Below are 14,421 nucleotides of genomic sequence, written 5' to 3' on the forward strand. Positions count from 1 at the left end.
GGAGGCTCTATCACCTAGTGATGTGAATATCTCAACATGAGGCTTCTAAGTTTGTCATAGCGCAGGAAGAGGGAGCATGGCAGGCTTAAACTGGCATAAGGAACTTATGGCCCAGATACTCCGTATAGCTCATTTTCTAAAATAACTACTGCAAAAGACTATGGTGTTGTTCAGAAAGCCAAATGTAGTCAGCACTGTTCATCTTACCCACAGGCATGTCACATGGTAATGACTTATTGCTAGTATGATATTACTTGCATGAAAAGATACACAAAGCAGATACACCCTGAGTCTCCTAGTAAAACAAACTCATATGTTCCTTGGTAGATGGTACATTGTACAATTCGATGTAACAGACACGTGTTGGCCTATACAATACATGATGTGTTGGGTATCTCCCCAGTGTCCATTTATTCCAACTACCTTCTTCCTTGATGAAAGTACACACTAATTTCCCAAGCAGTACATGTAACAGAGGAAGGTAATTTCACTCTATCTAAAGGATGGATCTTACATGGTTTGATGAATGGCCTTCCCTTGTCCAGAAGCTCTCATCCAGATGTAGAGATGTCAATTAAGTGGTCTGATTAAGGAGAATCTCAGTAGTCTTGCTTGAAATAGTTGGTCAACAGTTTCCTTACATGGTAGGCAGATGTAAAGCATGGAACATACCATGATAAAGTCTGAGGATCATGCTAACGCAAAATCACAACTAGTAGAATAAAAAAGAAATGGAGTCTGAAGCCCTGGATTTACTCAATGATGAAGTCCTGCCCTTCCTCTAAACTTGCACTCAGAGGAGTTAGCGTAAATCTTCAAAGGCCATTGAGTCAGGTATTCTCTGTGCAGCCAAAGATATTATAACAGATTTAACACCTAAATTCTGAAAATATCTGCAGGTCTACAATATTTACAATAAGTCCAAATACATGCAGTGAGCTGACCAATAAACTAAGTTTACATGACAGCGCATGTGTTTGGGATCCTAATTGAGTTAAAAATTGATAACTCTACAGGAACACTGTAATGAGTCTCATTGTATTTGTCACAGTTGTCCAGAAATAAACAGAACCAATAGGAGAGAGAGAGGGAGAGAGAAGGAGATTTATTTATAGGAACTGGCTTATCCAATTGTGGAGGCCAAGGAGTCCCATGATTTACTGTCTAAAGGCTGGAAAAGCAGAAAAAGCACTTGTGTAATTCAGTTTCAGTCTGAAGGCCTGAGAACCAAGGGAGCCAACGGTGTAAGTCTGAGTACTAAGGCCCCAATACCGGAAAGGGGACAATGGTATAAGTCTAGGTCTGAGTCTGAAAAATGGAGAATCCAAAGTGCTGCTGTTCAAGGCCCAGAGAAGCTGGATGTCTGACCTCAAGCAAAAGGAGTAAATCTGAGCTTCCTCTGTCTTTTTGTTCTATTCAGGCCCTCAAACAATTGGATGACACCCACTGGCATGGGCGAGGGTAGATCTTCTTTACTTCATCTACTGATCCAAATGCTAATCTCTTCTGAAAACCCCCTCAGGGACACACCAGGAAATGGGGTTTTACCAGATCTCTGGGCATCCCATAGCTCAGTCAAGTTGACACATATAATTAACCCTCACACTCATTGAATAAAATAATCTCTCAGACTAGCTCAGCCCTGATCCTTTTCTCTCTTCTCTTTACCTTTTGTGACAGACTTTAGAAAATTTCCTGATCTTTTCTCTCATTTTACTCAAAAATCATCCCTTTCTCACTGTCCCAGCAGTCTCTGACTTATGCAGCAATATTTAAGAGGTACACATATTACTTTTACAAGTGGTACCTGCCAACTGCCCATACTTTATGCAAGGAGTTAATTTAACATTAACTGATATTTATCATTAATTAGCAAGCAAAAGTTTTGGTAGGAAGGAATTAAAATTAGCTGAACACGATCTTTAAAATGTGGCTACTATACCATGGTATAAATTGTTGGGGAAGTAAAATTAAAAACAAAATCTTCTTCCAACCCAGAAATCCTCTCCACAAAGGTAGTTGAGAAACACTTAAAAAAACTTTTTTTAATGTTTATTTATTTCTGAGAGAGACAGAGTACGAACGGGCAGGTGCAGAGACAGAGGGAGACACAGAGCCTGAAGCAGGCTCCAGGCTCTGAGCTCCAAATTGTCAGCACAGAGCCTGAGGCAGGGCTCCAACCCAAGGACGGGAAGATCATGACCTGAGTCAAAGTCGTACGCCCAACCAACTGAGCCACCCAGGCTCCCCTAGAAAAAAATTTTTTTTAACCAATTAAGCATTAAACCAAGATGTCATACGCATCACAGGCAACACTCTAAGTGACTGCAAAAACAGAAAGGACTCACACCCCTTTAGATAGCCCAGAAGGTACAACCCGTAATATACATGCTTGCAAGATAAATGATAACTACTCCTCAAGTAAGAAGATGTGACAACACCATTTGTCACACATAGTTCATCCTAACTTTACCTGGCAATTGGTTGACCACCTATGTTAGCTAATTGGCTTTATCATGATGAAAAACAAACTTCTCATATCTTTATAACAGAAAGTAATTTTGCAACTTGGAGCAAGGTGCCCACCAAATTAGGCCGCCATTATGTCCCCCTCCCTCGCCCCAGAAACTGGGAAACAAGGGTCCTATCTCCCTTACATTCAAAGAGATGGTTCAAAGAGACGGTTATCAGGTCCTTGAGAAGCACATTCTCTGTCCTATCACTGACCAACTGCCAATCTAGTCCTCAAAAGGATTTATATACATTTCAAAGGGAGGAGAAAGTACTTCCAATTACAACTTTTCTGAAAAAAGGGAGGAAAATCTTTTATTTTTAACAGAGAGATCAAGTCTCTCTTATTTTTAATTTATATTTATCCTTGCATTATGCATGTATTTTTATTTTATTTTAGTGTCCCAGACAATAACATGGATGCAATGCAAATTGAACACATATTTCTAAGGACACCTACTGTGGGCAGGCGTGTGCTAGACAAGTCCAAAATCTTCATCCTTATTCTAAAATCTAAAAGGCTCTGAAAATTATAAAGTTTTTATAAGTTTGGTGCAGAGATTCTTTTTTTGTTTGTTTTTTTTAGCAAAACTTGACCTAAAATGACATGAGACTAAGCACAGTCTTTTATTTATTCCACTTGATGTGAATAATTTTAACACATTTTACTGAGAATTACTAATGTGCTTGAATACCAGATAATATCCCAGACTCCGCTCAGTTAGCTTTAGTGACTGTTTTACTTTAATTTTTGAAGGAAAAAAGCATTAAAACATGGCACAATGAAAAGAAGGGGGATTAGATTCAATATGCATAAATTGCATTTCTAAAAAACTTAATTCCACGTTATAGCCAGTTAATGGAGATGTAAGACGTTAAATAACAGAATTTCAACTGAGTAAATTTTAAATATCTAACTGGCTTTATTAATTGATTCATGAATCAGGCAGGCAGCGTCCCACTTAGTAAGCAGAGGGGAGCTCCAAAGGACTACAGAAAAGGAAAGGTTTCTACAGGTAGAGAGGGAGTGAAAAAAAGGAAATCATTAGCAAAGAATCCATTGTTTTAGGCAAGGTCACCCTTCTGAGGAAAAAAGAAGGGGACTATCGGTAAATTTCCTAGTGCTGACCAGGAAATTCCCATGTCCTCCGGTTAAAGGTTCTATTTCTAGGGGGTTGAAACTGCAGTTAGGTTAGGTATTAAGTCTTGGTTTACTGATTTTGGGGCCTTTAACCTAAATGATGCCATTTGGGGTCTGTGGTTTTCTTCTTAACAAAGTAGAAAGAAAAAGAACGAAGTAGACAAACTGAAGGAAAAGGAAAAGGCAAAGGAAATTTGCATATGTGGGCAAGGATCATATTTGTTTTATTTTTTGTTAACTATCCAGAATTTAGCACAGAGCATAAAACTAACTGAAAACTCAGTAAGTATTTGTGTAATGAAAGATACAGGCGGAAGAAGAGCTGGACAAGCACAGGAAATAGAAAAAGACATTCATAGAAAAACCACAAAGGGAAAAGGAGTGACCAGCACATTCCTGAAACTGGAGGGGGGTGCCACACTCTAGGCCACAGAAGGGCTATAAAGAGACAGGAAGGAAGGAGACAGGAGTGTCTAAACTATTAGCCTAGTGACAGCTCTATAGAGCAGGCAGAGACTTCAAGGTCTATTATCTTTGATCTTTGAAATGCTAATTCACTGATTAAAGACTTTCTGACACTTGTTATTTATACTTAAATTTTCAAGCCACAGCAGCTCACCAGGCAGGAAATTATTCTTTTAGTTGCACTGACAGTGACTGAAGAGCTGAGCTGATGGGGTGAAGTCCTGCCGAGGTCTGAGGGTATCCACCTTTTCTTTAGAAGGAGTAAAAGATACCCCAGCCTCTGAGATGTTTGCATTTGAAAAGAGATGTTACACAGCTTGGCAAGAGCATTGTTGTTTGCCTCTGGATTCTTTGTGTGTGGCAATGTTATCCACAGGCATTCACTCTCTAAGGAGACCTCCAAATATTAATTATTCAGAAGATCCTTAAACCTTCAAATTGTCCCATGGATGATGTCCCCGCTTTTGATTTTGTCCACTGTAAAATTGTGTTGTTCTTGTTAGACCCAGGAGATTTAATCCAGGCAACAGGGAAGAGCAAGAACCCAGGTCCAGGGTGATAGTAGACGCAAAAGAAATGGTGTGTGAGCAAATGAGGTTATCATCAGTTAGGTGATGTTAGCCCTAAGATGCACAAGAATATACGAAAATTTGAACATGAGGTGAGAAGCAACTTAATGTTAGCTTTTCCCTCATCTTAGCCAGTAATTCTTCATTTTGGTGACCTACAAGAATTGCCCGAGGAAGCTTTTAAACATACTGGTTTCTTGGCTTCAGTTCCACGTATTTTGATCCAATTCCTTCAGACTGGGTCTTGGACATCCATACTAAACACACACACACACACACACACACACACACACACACACACACCCCTCCAGGTGATCTTAATGAAAATCCAGAATTGAGTACCTCTGCCCTAGGTGATCTGCTAGCCTCCTGCTATAAGGACTACTATCCATGGGACCACAGTTACACTTGTAACTACACGTGTTGTTTCACTCCAAACTTAACTCTTGATTTTTATACACCTCTCCCCAAAATTCAACTTCATTCTTCTTGTGTCTGCCCTCTCCTCCCAGGTATCTTTATCACTTCAAACAAGCATCATCACCCCTGACTGGTGGGAAAAACTGCCTGTCATCTTGCTGTACCTCACACCCCCCACATTCAGTCATCAAGTCCTGCTGACTTTACTTTTGGAAAATCTACCTATTTCCCCGTGTGTCTCCTGTGTTCAGAGGGCTCCAGTCCCCACTCACATGCACCTGGGTTACTAGGATCGTCTTTGAACCAGCTTCTCTTCTACTCTTGTTTTCCTACAATTCATCCTCCACATACATTTGGTTATGACTCACTCTTGCTGAAGATCATTCAAGATCTTTCTCAGACTGATGGTTACCAGGGTCGAGATTGAGGAAGTAGGGAGGTATTGGTCTAAGGGTACAAATTTGCAGTTATAACATTAGCAAGTTCTGGGGCTCTTTGTGCAGCATTGTGATTATAGCTAACATTACTGTATTATATATTTAAAGTTGCTAAGAGAGTAGAATTTAAATGTCCTCGCCACAAAAACAAAATGGCAATTATGTGATAGGACGGAGGTGTTGACTAATGCTACAGTGGTAATCCTCTTGCGATATATAAATGCGTCATGTCAATAGGTTATACATTGTAAACCTACACAACATTATATGTCAATTATATCTCAATAAACCCAGAATAAAAAAAAGATATTTCTTTTGCTCTAAGAATAAAATTCAACTTGTTTAATTTGACCTACTTGGCCCAGTCCACTTTTACAGGCTAATTTCTCAACCCCCACCCCTAACTCACCCTGTTTCTATGTCTTCACCGACTTTTTTTTCTTTTTTTTATTTCTAGGCCGCATCAAATCTGGTCTCCTGTGCGGCCTTCATACGGGATCATTGTTCATTTTGCCTGAAGCACCCGTCCTCACATCTTTTCTCCCCAGTCCCACATACCTATTCCCCATACCACTTCCCTGTCATGCTGGCCTGACCAAATTCTGGGCACCTTGGGTTTCTCAAGTTAAATGTTACCCTCATTCTAAATCAGGTCCACTTAATAAATGCACTAACACCTTGTATTCTTCCTTCAAAGCATTTCCAATAATCACAATTAAGCATTTATTTTTGTGTTTTTATATTTTCCTTTCCCAGGAAAACTTGTGTTCCACGAAGTCATAGACTAGTTCTGTCTCATTGGTGCTAAGTACCCACGAAGGATCACCGTACGGGTCTCCTAGTCCTCAAACACTAAATATTTGTTAAATGATTAAAATTGGAGCTCCCTCTTTTCGTGGTATCAATATCCATGGGATTCTCTTGACTGGAAGATTGAGAAGTATTCATTATTCCTAGGTTGGCTCTCACAGAGAGGAGCTGAAGATGAGGAAATCAAGATTGTAAGAGACTTTACGATCCTAACTGGGTAGGTATAACACTGAAGCTTCCTCGTAATCTGTGCTCTTTAAAGCCAGTCTATGGTTTGAAAGATCATCTTCCTGGATAAAACCATGTGCCTGTTTGCCCAAAGGGTCTGGTGGATTACTGTTGAGTATTATTTTAAAGCAGAGATCTGTCAGGCAAGATGTGATGTAGCTCATAAAACATGAGCTGTGGGGGAGGTGTGACAGCTAGGAATACCACTCGAATCACCCAGGGACACCAGGGGAACAAGAAATTTCCAACCATTAACATACTTTAGTGATTCCATCCCCTGCTCCAGCGACATTATTAATGTATCTCTTCTTGAGGAGCTATACAGTCTAGAATCATCCTTAACCTTTTACCACATGGACATTTCTAAAGTTCCTCCACTATTATATCAGCTATGTAACTAGAGTTTCTATTCAATAAGATTGGTTGAATCATTTCTATTTCAGAAGCTACTCACAGAAATATAAAATGCTTATGCAAATTTTGTTCTGGCCCAACGGCATTAAAACAATCGAAGAGTAATCTATTCTTTTTTGTCAGTCATCTAATAATTTAATCACCAATGGAAAAACAATCTACTTTTTTACAGAAAATAATAAGTGTAAAAAATAAGTGAGATTGTAGTATCTAGAACTCTGTAAGATATAATTACTTATACATCTGGCAAATAGTAGGTGTAAAGAAAGAAAGACTCTAGTACCTAGAACTATGTAAGAAGATAGCACAGGCATAATTACCTATACATCTGGCTTCAGCTAGTTGACAATGACAGAGTTAACCAGGTTCTGGGACTAAGAAATTGCTGGAACTCCTGAAAGTATTACCCAGCAGAAGAATGCATCGTGCGTAACCTTCATCCTTCCAGATATCTGATATCATGAGCTCAGTCATCTGCATGAGGAGCTACAAATTTCAATATATTGAGCACCTCCTGACAGCAAATAATGGGAAGCAATCTCAGGGCAGTCAACTAATAGAGTCATCCACGGCTTGGAGACCTGTTTTCTGGTCTCAGGGCAGCCCTGGAGAATGAATGAGACAAGTCATAAAACACCTGTAGAGACCAAGTACAACAGCAGTCCAGGCCCCCATGAGCAATCTGGGTCTCTTTGTTCAACTTTCTGGGTCATCCCTACAGATAAACAGGTAAAAGTACAAAGGTGTACAGGTATAAAGAAAAGACAAAAAATTACATAGTTTTAAGTTTATTGAGCATAGGCAAAAGATTTATTTCCCTTTTTCACCATTCTTTTATTATCAGTGTATATGTATACATATAATATAATAATGACCCATTATTGTAACATAAATCTCTTTATCCATTATTAAAAGAATTTTGTTGCTATTAACAGGTGATATGTAGTCAGTGCTTACTGGGGGCCTGACAATGCGCTAAGCATATTATATATATTATTTCACCTAATTGTGACTACAATTAGAGGCTAACTTGAATAACTTTATATATGAGATATATACTCTTTATATATGAGATATTGTGCTGTGAAATAACTTTCATCTCATTCAGCTGTGACCCTATGAGGAGTTAATAAACTTTTTAATAGGGACTATAATAACATTAATAAAGGGAGGCTTGGAGGAACATGTGTGGGAAGGCAAAACTAAGTCAAAGAAAGTAAAATCAGATTTCCATGACTTGTTTTCTGTAAAAATTTGGATGAGTAACTTCGCTTTGCTAAGCTGGTTCATCAACTGTACAGTCAGATTAATACTAGCTTTATCCTACAGTGCTGCTTTGAAGATTAAAAGATAATATAATTATTTGGCCTTAGGAAATGAAGTATAATTACTGAAATGAACATTTTATTTGCCTTAGTCACATTTATGGAAACCGTGTTTGGTTACCATATGTTTTAATTTAGCAAATGTTTAAATTAGCTCTGGGTGATAAAATTCCCAATGTTGAAGACTTTTAGAAAATGGTATTATACTGCATATTTAATGATATTTGTTATATTCATCTGTTTCTAAAAGCAATTTCTGATCGATGTTAGGATGCTTAAAAATGTGGCTTTTGATCATAATTACATGTAATACTTTAGAAGAAATTTTATGTCAGCTTGATTTGAGACAGCCAGCAGACCTACTGGTGCTGCATCTCAGAGTTCTGCACACATCACCTCGTGTGTTAGTTGGTGTCTTGGTCGGCTTCGGCTGCTTGCTCTAACAAACCACCATAGACCGGGTGGCTGACATGACACACATTTATTTTTCACAGTTCTGAGGCTGGGAAGTTCAAGATCAGGATGCCATGGTAGCATGCTTGGATTCTGGTGAGAGCTCTCTTCTTGGCTTGCAGATGGCCACCTTTTCACTGTGTCTTCACAGGGCAGAGAGATACACAGTGCAAGCTCTCCGATGTCTCTTTTTATAAGAACACTAATACAATTATGGAGAACCTACCAGCATGATCTCATCTAAACCTCATTTAACCCCTAAAAACCCTACTTTTAAGTACCATCACATGGGGAGTTAGGATTTCACCGTATGAATTTTGAAGGATGAAAACACTCAGTCCATAACATTTCTAGGGCTGTCATGACAAAGTACGACAAACTGGGTGGTATAAACAGTAGAAACTTATTGTCTTCCAGGTGTGGAGGCTGAGAGTCTAAAATCAATGTCAGTAGGGCTCGTTCCTGCTCAGAGCTATGCAGGAGAACCTCTTCCATGCCACTTTCTTGGCCGCTGCTAGTTTGCTGGCAAGCTCTGGCATTCCTTGGCTTCTGCTGCATCAATCTGATCTCTGCCCTCATCTTCACACAATGTTCTCCCTGAGTGTCTCTGTGTCCAATTCTCCCCAGGTCATAAGGACACCAGTCATTGGGTTAGGAGCCGACCCTGCTCCAGAATAACCTCATCTTAACTAAATACATCTGCGGTGGTCCTACTTCTGGATAGATTCACATTGTAAGGTATTAGGGGCTAGGACACCAACATACGAATGGGGGCCACAATTCAATCCATAACACCTAGTTACCTCTAAAAGTATAAAACTTAGACAAGGATAGGAAACCTTATTTAGTTCCCACGTATTCATAGGCCATATTAGTTTTTCACATTAAGATAAAATATTATTTTATTATGTGGTCTCTGTTTTCTCATTTGATATCTTCTCTTCTTTGAGAAGTATAGGCAATTGAAATAAAATTCTGAGCTTTGTGAATGAAAGGAAACGCTCATTTACAAAAAGAAATTGAATCCTAAGTGTCATCTGAGAACACTTTGCCAAATGAAATTAGTAATTTGCTGAGTTTCCTTGTATGGTACTTCCAGTGTTTAAATGTGATTTCTAAATTAGCTATTAAAAAGCATTTAATTTTGCATAAAGCAGCTTTCACTACAGAGCCTTAATTAAAAGTCACTATTCAATTATTTATGTACCACTCTGGGTTTTCAAATGATTCAGAAGGAACTAGCAAGTCACATTTTACAGATTTGGGCCCAGTGGCACACAATAACCCACAGTAAACTTAAAATACTATTATGACTTTCCTTCTATGTGTTTGTATTTGTTAGCCTTTAGACACAGCCACTACCCAATGCAGTCTCTAACAGAGCCAAAAAGATGCTGCAAGTATTCTGAATACTCAATAGTCTAGAGCAAGTTGGTGCTCAAAAGTGTTCACCAGCTTGCAGAACAATAATACTGATAATACAAACAAATTTTTTAAAGTAGGCTCCACGCCCAAGGTGGGGCTCTAACTCACGATCCCAAGACCAAGAGTTGTGTGCTCTACCAACTGAGTCAGGTGCCCCGATAAAAACAAACAAATTGTTAAGAGTTAAGTAAGAATAACACCAACAGAAAGAAGACTGCTATCTAATGCAACAGGGCATCTGCAGCTCTTTGGTGACCAGGCAGGCTCTGGGGCTGTGGGAGGTCCCAGTCTGCTGACCTCTAGCCCCAGTCAGTTACCTCAGGGCCTCTTGAAGTGAGAGGAGTTTAAGGGCATGTCATGGTCTCCAAAACAATAAGCAAAATGAATGACAGAGGTACTCACCGCTCCTCTGATACCTTGGTGATGCCCAAGAGGTGTTCTGTCATCTGGCTACGGGTGACACTGCCCATCATCGACACAGCCCAGGGAGGAGCCGTAGGTATTATATTCCACATGGAAGAAGGCAAGTAGTCCCAGGTGTGGCTGCTTGGGGGCTCAAAGCCCAGAGGCTCTGTGTGAGCTCTCACCAGGTACAGCTTCAAAATTCTAAAAGTTGAGGGGCACCTGGGTGGCTGAATCAGTTGGATATCCGACTCTTGATTTTGGCTCAGGTCATGATCCTGGGATCGTGGAATCGAGTTCCATGTCAGGCTCCCCACTGAGCCTGCTAAGGATTCTCTCTCTCTCTTTCTCATTCCCTCTCTCTCTCTTTCTCATTCCCTCTCTCTCTCTCTCTCTTTTAACGTTTATTTATTTATTCTAAGAGAGAGAGACAGAGAGAGAGAGTGCACGTATGTGTGCACAAGCAGGGAACGGGCAGAGAGAGGGGAACTCTAAACAGGCTCTTCATTCTTAGCGAGGGGCTCAGTCTTCAAAACTGTGAGATCATGACCTGAGCAGAAATCAAGGCTCAGACACTTAACCAACTCAGCCACCCAGGTGTCCCGAGGATTCTCTCTCTCCCTCTGCTCTTCTCCCCTGCTCACACTCTCCCACTCTAAATAATAATAATAATAATAATAATAATAAAATAAATAAAAGTTTAGGTGTATATTTTAGAATAGGTGTAAAAATTTTTTTTTTTCACTTTGAAATACGAAAAGTTTCAAATGTATAAGGAAGAGAGCTGCTGGGACGCTTGGATATCCACATTTAAGATTCAATTGCATGCTATTGAAGGACTTGTTGGGTCAGAAGACTCATAAAATTACAGTGTCACTGATTTTAAAAAGTTACATTTTTAAAAAAATATTTATATATTTATTTTGAGAGAGAGAGAGAGCAAGCAGGGGAGAGGCAGAGAGAACAAAGAATGGAGAGAATCCCAAGCAGGCTCCTCCCTGACAGGACAGAGCCCGATGAGGGGCTCAATTTCATGAACCGTGAGATCATAACCTGATCCAAAGTCAGACACTTAACCAACTGAGCCACTCAAGTGCCCCTAAAAACAACTGTTTTTAAAATCAACAAAGTATTTATTTACAAAATCAAGTTTTACAAATAAGAAGGCTATGGGACACTCTCCTCATTTAAATGCCTAAACTTTTATTTTCCTATTGGCTGAGTTGCTTCTAACAGGATCAATTAAGTCACAGAAATTATTAGGGCTGGTGAGTCAATTCAACCTCCTAAGACAAACATTGTTTACAACTTTAAGTGAACAAACAATTCTCCAGAACAAGTATTTTCACAAACACTGCTTCCCGTTAAAAAGTAGTTCTAAGGTCAAAGTAGTTCTAAGGTCAAGAGTGCTTAGAGAATACTTAATAAAAACGTATTAAATATCAATACAAAAAAAAACAAATAAAAAATTGAAATGTTAGGGGAAATTTCACTTCTTTTAGTAAACAGGCTAAGGTATTCACTTTAGGATGATAAGGAACAGAATACATGGCAAATAAAGGCCAAATATTCTTTGTTCTTCATAATTTTTCCTTATCTCTCTAAACATATAGTAATGGCTGACCTGGCACTTTGAATCCTTGGAGTTAATTGTTTCAGTACTGTTTTATTTTTCCTTTCAGGTTACATTTTAGGAATCTTTACCTACATTGGCTCTTTTCCTTTAGCTTAATCAAGGTGGAGTTAAAGTATCCTGGGCTAATCGTTTCTTTTTCCTCTTATAATAGTTCATTGTGAATGAGCATTAGGACCAAGTTTCTTTATATCCTGTTGGCATTTTGACAATTGTTGCAGATTATATAATGTGACCCACTCCCTACCAAAGAGACCCATGTCCTAATCTCCAGAACCTGTGAGTATGTTTCTTTATAGGGCAAGAGGACTTTGCAGATAAGGTTAAATTAAGGATTTTTGAGATGGGGAGATTGTCGTGTATTATCCAAGTGTGATGGAATTACCATAGAATCACAAGAGTCCTGTAAGAGGAAGATGCACATAGCCAGAGGCTATGCTGCTGGCTGTGAAGCTGGAGGAAGGGGCCACTAGTGGAGGAAGACAGACAGCTGCTAGAAGCTGACGAAGACCAGGACTCTTCTCTGGAGCCTACACAAGGAACACAGTTCTGATGACCCCTTTTAGACTTCTGACCTCCAGAACAGGAAGATAATAAATTTGTGTGTTTGTAGGCCATTGCATTTGTGGTGATTTGCTACAGGGCTGGGAGGAAATTAGGACAATGGTCTGCAAGCAGCTTTTACTCATCCCTTTATGGGATCTGAATATGTTGCTTGTGGTGTTGCTTTTAGGTGTGTTTATGAGGTCAGTAATGCTCTAAGGAGCACCTCCAGTTAGTGGCCTAAAAAGTGGTTGAAACCCAAGGTGAATGGGGCTGCCTAAACTGCCTTATACTAAATAGCTGGGTTTCTCTTCCGTGTCCCTACCCAAGATACAGATTAGAAAGCTATTCACTATAATAAAAACACTAACAAATTAATTTTAAATAAGATAGACAACTTAGAGGACCATTCAAGGAAATGGCAATACCTGAACCCAATTAGTGACTCTAATCAGTAAGTTTCAACTGCTCTTCATCACTGCTTAATCTGATTTGAGTTTCCTGTAAATTTGAGTAGAATATATTCATCTTGAACCTTTATTGTTCTGAGATAAGTCTGGAACAATCAGACCACACTGATACGAAAAATGTTTCCCAACTGCAATACTTTTATTCTCTTTAATTAAATATCGATCTTTGAGGTTTCCTCTGATTATCTTCTTTCCTATTTGGTTCAGAGCCCAGATTGTCTACGGCTTACTTCTGCTTCCACGTAAAATTAAGAGTGTGAGCCTGTCTCCTTTTATTCTTCTCGGTTTTTATTCTTGCTTTTTCATCTCCTCCCTCATTTACCCTCTGAGATAATAACCTCAGAGATAGCGTGTATGTGAGTGTCTGAGTGTGTGTCTCTGTGTGTGTACGTGTGTGCCCACGTCCGCCAGTTTTGTTGGCTGAAATTCTGCTGAAAGATGGTCTCTAAGAGAAAAGATTTTTAACAAGGCATGGCATGAAGTTATATTTAGTTTACTCTGGGTTTTACTACTCTAGAGGCTAGTACTACCTCTAAACATCCCAATCAAGTTTCAAAAATTAGATCTTTAACACTAGGTCTTTTAATTTAATTTTTTTCCCAGTATTTATAAGGATAAGAGAAACTAAACCAAACAAAACCTAATTTATCCCAAACAGGCACTAGTATGAAGAGTGGTGGTAGACCGGTGAGCACAGCTGCCTTCCAAAATGAACACTCATGGGCCCTACTCCTTAGGTCAGTATTGTTTTGAACAATTCAAGTTTATTACCTGAGTTTTTAAAGTCAGAAATGTACAGCGAGTTGCCTAAACTACTCCATATTTCTTAGAAAATGAGCTAGGACTTTTTCGGAAACAGTACCTTAAAGGGTTCTAGAGCCAACTCCTGAGATGGACAAAAAGAAGTAAGTGAGTCACTACAGCAAGCGCTTCATTACATCAGCCCTAACTTTGCCCCTTCATATCTCTATACCCTGAGATCCCTTTCCAATTCCTTTTTCCCTTTTTTTTTTATTGTTTATTTATTTTTGAGAGAGTGCATTTGGGGGAGGGTAGGGAGGGGAAGAGAGGACCCCAAACGGGCCTGGGCTGACAGGCTGACAGCAGCGATCCTGAGGTGGGCCTTGAACTCACGAGATCATGCCCTGAGCCGAAGTCAGATGCTCAACCGACCG

Source organism: Puma concolor, chromosome A2 (genome assembly GCF_028749965.1).
Source record: "Puma concolor isolate L17-30 chromosome A2, mPumCon1.1.hap2, whole genome shotgun sequence".
Taxonomy (NCBI): Eukaryota; Metazoa; Chordata; class Mammalia; order Carnivora; family Felidae; genus Puma; species Puma concolor.